This window comes from Fundulus heteroclitus, chromosome 24 (assembly GCF_011125445.2).
Source record: "Fundulus heteroclitus isolate FHET01 chromosome 24, MU-UCD_Fhet_4.1, whole genome shotgun sequence".
NCBI classification, from domain to species: Eukaryota; Metazoa; Chordata; class Actinopteri; order Cyprinodontiformes; family Fundulidae; genus Fundulus; species Fundulus heteroclitus.
In genome coordinates, this window is record NC_046384.1 from 4,067,909 (window position 1) to 4,076,127 (window position 8,219).

Sequence of the window (8,219 nt, forward strand, 5' to 3'; positions counted from 1 at the left end):
AAGATTAAGATTAGTCTTTATTGATCTCACAATGGAGAAATTCACTTGCCACATCGGCTCATACAAGAAGGTGCATTCAGTTATATACAGTGAATCTTCATATATACAATGGGTGAAAAAGAATACCAAAAAATACAAAAAGAAATAGGAATGGGCATATGATGTCTTATTTACATTCATAGTGGTCTATATATATATATATATATATATATATATATATATATATATATATATATATATATATATATATATATATATATATTAGGGCTGGGCAACGATTAAAATATTTAATCGCGATTAATCGCATTGTATTTACAAACTCCAAGAATGAATTCAAAAGTAGTGTAAAGAGCAATTTTATTTTAATGTTCTGCTGCCATATGAACAAAAGTGTTGTAACATTTGTAGCACTTATCAGTAACACATATTTAGTGTAAAGCTCAACTTAAACATGTAAAACAAAAAATTGCAATAATAATAAATTAAAGCTTATTGCCACTGACAGGGAATTCTCTTTATGGGGAAAAAATCTACCAAAAACAGGCAATTTCTGAGGTAACAGCAGGGAGCAGCATTACCATTTTATGTTCAATACCAAAGTTTAACTTGACAGTGGTTACAACTAACTTGTTTCTGTCATATTCCATGCTGGAAGAACTTTAAACTGAAATACTTGCTAACTCGATATGCTTGCGTTGCTTGCGTTTATTTGACGTTGACACGCGGTTTTTTGTTGTTGCTTTCTCGCGTGCATATAGTGAATGGCAGGGAAAAACAGGCAAAAACACATGGATACTTTGAAACGAGAAGCGACTTCACCAACGGCGTCTAAGCAGACCTCGCTCCGCACAAAACTTGTTCCGGCCGCCAACTCACCGCCTCGCCTTAGCAAATTCCTGCGGGAAACACCGCCTTCCCCATATCAGCTTTGTTTTTTTCTGGCCGGCACCTTTCTTACTCTGAATCCGAGGCTTGGCTGACAGCGAGGTTATTGGCGCATTATCGCCACCTACTGTTCTGATTCAAACCCCTACACCGCAGCAACAGACCTTCACAAAATAAAAGCATGTGAGCAACATGCGTTAATGCGCGTTAAAGAAAATATCGCTGTTAATAGTCTAATGAGTTAACGCGAAATTAACGCGTTAACTTGCCCAGCCCTGATATATATATATATATATATATATATATATATATATATATATATATATATATATATATATATATATATACACGCCTACACACATACGTACCTACACGTATATATGTGAACTGACATATGTTCAGGTGTTGATAGCAGCAGAAGTCACTTTCAGTATTATTGCACGGGTTGTAGTACAGTGTATTAAATAGATTATTGCACATTGGTTGTTACAGTTATGGTCACAGTTACAGTGCAGCATTGTATAATCTGGTAGCAGCAGGAATAAATGACCTGTGGTAACGCTCCTTTTTACAGACAGGATGTCTAAGTCTTGCACTAAAGGAGCTGCTCAGCTCCTCTACAGTCTGGTGCAGGGGGTGGAAGGTGTTGTCCATGATGGATGTGAACTTGGACAACACCCTCCTCTCAGCTACTTCCTCCACTGAGTCCAGAGAGCAGCCCAGGACAGAAGTGGCCTTCCTCACCAGCTTATTCAGCCTCTTTCTGTCCCGCTCTGCGCTGCCAGAGGCCCAGCAGACGACAACGTAGAGGAGGGCTGAGGCCACCACAGAGTCATAAAGTTTTTAGCAGAGGCCTGCTCACTCCAAAGGACCTCAGCCTCCTCAGGAGGTGGAGGCGGCTCTGGCCCTTCTTATACAGGGCGTCGGTGTTATGTGTCCAGTCCAGCTTATTGTTGACGTGAACACCCAGGTATTTGAAACTCTCCACAGTTTCTATGTCCTGCCCCTGGATGTTCACAGGTGAGTGAGGTGGGGGTCTTCTCCTGAAGTCGATCACCATCTCCTTGGTCTTACTGGTGTTTAAGCACAGATGGTTCTTCTCACACCAGTCCACAAAGTCCATGATGAACGACCGGTACTCCAGCTCGTTCCCCTCAGACACACAGCCCACAATGGCCGAGTCATCAGAGAACTTCTGAAGGTGGCAGCTGTCCGTGTTGTAGGTGAAGTCCGAGGTGTAGAGGGTGAAAAGAAACGGAGACAGAACGGTGCCCTGGGGGGCCCCGGTGCTGCAGAGTGCCACCTCTGACAGCCGTGCAGCCGCACGTACTGAGGGCGGTCAGTGAGGTAGTCCATGGTCCAGTCAGCCAGATGTTTGTCCACCCCAGCGTCCTCCAGCTTCCCCCTCAGCAGCACCGGTCTGATGGTGTTGAAAGCACTGGAGAAGTCAAAGAACATGACTCTCACAGCGCTCCCGGTGGTCTCCAGGTGGGTGAGCGCCCGCTGCAGCAGGTAGATGATGGCGTCCTCTACTCCGATGTTGGGCCGGTAAGCAAACTGCAGTGGGTCCAGGGTGGGGCTGACCACGGTGCGCAGGTGAGCTAGGATGAGGCGCTCCATGGTCTTCATCAGAGGATGAGGCGCTCCATGGTCTTCATCAGAGGATGAGGTGCTCCATGGTCTTCATCAGGTGGGAGGTCAGGGTGACTGGTCTGAAGTGGGCCGGTGTTTTGGGAACCGGAACCACACAAGAGGTCTTCTACAGGGTGGGCACCACCCCCAGGCTGAGGCTCAGGTTGTAGATGTAGCTGAGGACCTCACAGAGCTCATCTGCACAGGTCCTCAGCAGCCTGGGGGGGATGCCGTCCGGTCCTGAGGCTTTCCTTTGTTTCAGCCTCGTCAGCTGTCCTCTCACCTGCATTGGTGTGACTATGAGGGGGGAGGAAGGTAGGGCTGATGGTGTGGATGGGTCAGTCGTTGATAGGAGTGGTGGTGGGGGGTCTCTGGAGGGCTGGTGGTTGGAGACATGTGGAGAATTGACGGCAGGGAGGGGGCCAGTGTGGGGGGAGTCAAACCGGGTGAAGAATGTGTTCAACCCATCTGCAGACTTGGTGTCACCGTCTGCAGCCCTGCTGGTCTTCTGCCCAAAGCCGGAGATGTTCTTCAGGCGTCTCCACACATCTCTGACGTTGTTCTGTGCCAGCTGCTCCTCCATCTTCTTCCCATAATCCTTTTTTGCCTCCCTGATCCTCCACTGGAGCTCCCGCTGGACTCTCCGCTGCTCCTCTCTGTCCCCTGAGTAGAAAGCCCTCTTCTTCTGGTTCAGGAGGACTTTCAGCTCAGGGGTCACCCAGCGGGGTTGTTTGGAAAGCATCGTAGCCGTCGTGATGGCACGATGCTCTCCACACAGAAGTTCATGTAGTCAGTGATGCATTCAGTCAGGCTGTTGATGTCCTCTCCATGAGAGCTTTGGAACATGCTCCAGTCTGTGGTTCTGAAACAATCCTTCAGTTTCTCACTGGCTTCGTCTGACCAAACTTTCACTGACTTCTTCTGTGCCTTTTGTCTCCTCACCAGTGGAATGTAATGGGGGGGCAGGTAGACGAGGTTGTGGTCTGAGCGTCCCAGAGGGGGGAGGGGGGCGGAGGTGTAAGCGTCCTTAACGTTAGCATAAAAAAGGTCCAGCGTTTTATTGTCCCTTGTTTTACACATGACGTACTGGGTGAGCGTGGGGAGGGTGGAGCGGAGGGAGGCAAATAAGCAGGAGAGCTCGGGGGTGCTGTGTTTGCAGATTGTTTACTGCGGCGTGGATCCGCTTAAACGCGGCGGTGGCGTCCGCGGAGGGAGGGATGTAAACACAGAGCACGATCACGTGGCCGAACTCTCTCGGCACATAATAAGGTCTCAAACTCACTGCGAGAAGTTCAACATCCGAGCAGCATATCTGCTGCTTCACATGAACATGTGCCGCGCTGCACCACCTCTCATTCACAAACACCGCCAGCCCCCCTCCTCTCTTTTTTCCGCTCCCCACAAAAGTTCTGTCCGCGCGGATAAGTTTAAAGCCGTCCAGAGAGACCACTGAGTCCATGACAGATCCATCTAACCACGTCTCTGTGAAGCACATAATACTAGCGTCTCTGTACTTACTTTGGAAACGGGTTAGTGCTGTGAGTTCCTCGGTCTTGTTCCGTAGAGATTTAGTTTCTCAGCGTGGTGATGAACTGGGCCGCATCGCGAGGAGTCACGTAGTCCTAGAAGCTGGTTCCTCGTGTAGATCAAGGGACGCTCGGAGTCGCGGACAAAGGGGTCTCCACTCGCGGCATCGAAATGTGCCGAAAGTAACAAAAATATAATCACTAGAGTTCCAAAAGTTGGTTTCTTCAGGGCATCTACGCTCAGAATACCCGATCCGGTATTCAATGATATACAAGCAATCCAGGAAGCACAATAAAGAGGAGAAAGTAGGAAAAGAAGGGATACAGCCGATGTGACTGGCTGCTGCCTGCGCAGCGCCATCTTGGAATATCCAACACACTAGAGAATCCATTTATATAATAGAAATGTAATTTCATTGTTTTACATAAAATTACAAATAAAGGCTCCCTCATATTGTTCATTTATTCAACAGAAAATATTTACATTAATCCTTCAATGAGCAAACAAGGATAACAAACACTAGATTATTTGCTTTTAGTTTATATTTTCCTATGTTTTATTTAGCTAAAGTTTTCCTTTTTACTTTGCTCAGTAGGAACTCTCAAAGGGCTGTAAAAATGTTAGACAATGTTGTCCATCCAGCTGTCCATTCTCTAAACCCATTTATCCCTGTCACAGAGGGCTGGTGGCTTTGTCCAGCTGTCACTGGGCAAGGGGCGGAAGACAATGGATAGGTCGCCAGGCCATCACAGTTGATTATATGGTACCAAGGTTTTGCTTTCTGTTAATAAATCAAACTGCATTAAATTATTATTGTTATTATTATTATGAAGAAGCAGAAGCAGCAGAAGAAGAAACCCTTATTTACACATCTCCACGCTTTATTTGCCTACAGCCTGAATTGTATCGTGCTGTATTGATAAGATCCAAAACAATTCATACTCCTCAATTTAAAATAATATTTTAAACCAGAGGCCAGGTTTGGATCTAAAATCTGTTAATAGAGCCATAGATTAGGGTGATGGAAAGGAGGCCTTTCATCTTTCAAGACTATGAGCTGTGAGCAAAAGTAAAGATAAATCATTGAATATCAGTGAAAACACATTGACTTTGCTCAGCCATTAATCAAATAAGTGTTTAATTGTTGTAATGCCAAGTATTTGTAAAACTACTCAAACAGACTGATCCCACATCTGGTCAATAAACTATTCTTAATTTAAAATAATCGCTATTTGTAAAATAAAGAACAATGACTACACTTCTGACTGTGAAGAAATATTTGTTTTGGGCGGAACTTCTACAAAAACACGCTCTGCTCCAAGAGCCAAAAGCCATTACCTGCTAGGTGAAAACCGTGTTTCCAGACTTCAGAGGAATCATGGTCTTGGAGCACCAAGGTCACCCTGACTGGGTCTGGAGTCATGGTAACCACAAAGGTTGGATGGAAATTAGGTCCATAGCCCGTGAGAAATGGCTTGCTCTGTAAACCAAGTAAAAATATAATTTTTCAACTGGACTTAATAATAATAATAATAATAATAATAATAATAATAATAATAATAATAATAATAATAATAATAATAATAATAACATGTTATATAAAAGCATCTTTCTGATCACTCAAGGACACAGTACGAATCAAGCAGGATGAGAAAAAACTAAAACTATGGCAGTTAAAAGTGTTTAGTAATAATACATAATAAAAGCATGACCCATCATGTTACAATATTTACCTCAGGGTCTACCGAGGCCTCAGGTTCACTACGTAAACTGTAGGTTTGATCAAAGATGAGACGACATTCAGATGAGACCTTGATGTGATCAGATTCTTCATACTGAGCAGAAACCTTGAAGAAACGAAGCACAATATTGGAAAAACATAAAGGAGTATTTCTGATTGTAAAATAAAACTTAATAAATTTTATCAGGATTAAAAAATTTAATTCAAATAAAACATTTGTGAGGTTTAAACTTTAAAGTATGGCAGAAACAGGATGTTGGCAGCTGTTGTACGATGTCTCAGCTTTACCTCTGATAGAGGAATGTTGTCCTGCAGCAGAAGCATGTACAGCGTACATGGACGCTTGTGGAACAGCAGGACTTGGCCGTTTACCGGCAGCTTCATCAATCTTTGCAATGCGCTTCGCATGAGGCCAAGGAGCGAGAGGTGGGGGACATCCACTAATACATGGGTATCTGTGATAGTTGCTGGCTCCAGAATGGTCATTCCCTCATTATCAGTGATGTGGGCGACTGACAGCAATCCATTACCTAACAAAGCTGGAAGAAACAAAGCTGTTGAAATTTGGCCTTATGTGTAAAGGAGTTTTTGTAACACTTCAGTTCAAGATCTGTGTCAAACCTAGTGTTGCACCGATACCAATACCAGTATGGGATGGGGCTCCGATCCAGCACTAAAATGGTGGTATCGGTATCAGTGAGTACCAACAAATAGGGCACCGATACATGTTTGCTGTTTGTATGTCACTTGAATACAGCCTTCTCTCTCCTGACTACTATTATACATGTTATATAAGTTCATGAAAGTTGCACTATTTTGGCATTTGAGAGCCAAAACTCAGGGTTTAAAAGAGATTATTGAATTATTAATGTAATTTTATTGTCTTACTGTTGCACTACTATTATACATGTTATAATTTCACGAATGTTGCACTATTTTGGCCTTTAAGAGCCAAAAGTTTATTCAACTATTGTCACCCATTCCAGGTAGGCAATAAAAAGTTCTACTACCCTAAGTAGTATGCAGTTCTTCATATATACACACACATCAATTTCAAACAGATGGTATCGGTATCGGGGCCAAAAAATGGCATTGGCGCAACACTAGTCAAACCGTTAGCTACAGCATGGATATTTTTACGTTTATCACATTGTTTTTGTGCAATCGCCCATTTTAATATGAATCTGTGTGATTTTCAATGTTTTAAAGCATTAAGGTCCAGTCCTTACCCTCCTTTGTTTCACAGTGTGGGAGGTGGAGCTGACTGATTGCGCCCTCAGAAGCCTCGATGCTGAACAGCATCCCTGCTGGAGATTTTCCAGCTGACTGTAGGAGGTCGTCAGGCCACGGGCAAGTTTTGTACAGCACCTCTGCCTCCTTCTTCATCACAAACACCAGTCTTGTGAGAGTACACTGGAACGCTCCTGGACCAGGACACCTGAACCTGCCACACCCAGACGACACCCGGAACATCAGTGCATTTCTTTCATCCACAGTAGAAAAAAAAGTATTCCTAAACAATATTTAGTTCAGAGAAGCAAACACTCTAAACCCAATTCAGCTTTGTGGTACTATAACAGCTTGCTCTTATGCTGCATTTAACTTGGTGTCTTCTCCCAGTCGTACACCACCAGTGCACTGATGATTGGCAATGATCGACAATTTATTTTCCAAAGAACTTGTTACTATGATCAAAAGATATAAAAGAGGGAGAGCAGAATGATTACCTGTATAAGACCCGTTGAGATTCTGTTTCCATTTCAGGTGTAAAGCTTGATGAAGACTGAAATTCAACAATAAAAGTCAGTTTATGGTTTTACAAGCAGATATTCCAGCAGCAGTTTGGTCAATAATACTGAGCTGGAGTGTGGTAAGAAATAAAGGAAATATTTTTTGTGAGCATCCATTGGTGGTTTTTGTTCAGAAAAAAAGCACAAAGGTACTCTGACCCTAAAATGAGATTAAACACGATGCCACTAAAATCATTTGTGTTTAATATGTCAATAATGTTTTCATCCCACTACAACTATTAGCTCAGGATTTTTATGACATATGAGGATATTCAGCTTTTAGGGGATAACTGTCAAAGACCATTCTATGCAGCTCACACTGTAGCGCATTTTCAATTTAATTCAACTTTATTTATATAGTGGCAATTCACAACACATCATGTTAGTCTGTCCAGACTAACATGTCACCGGGGAGAACCCCAATGTACAGGTACCGAGATGAGGGGCAACAAGTATGCCCACCCCAGCTCGGCGCCTCTCACCAGAGGCAACTCCAGAGTGGAAGAAAGTCCAGCCAGCCTCCCTCCGCATTTGTGTGGGGGGACGGGTTCTGACTGTTGTTTGTGCTTATGCGCCAAACAGCAGTTCAGATTACCCACCCTTTTTGGAGTCCTTGGAAGGGGTCCTGGAGAGTGCCCCTCCTG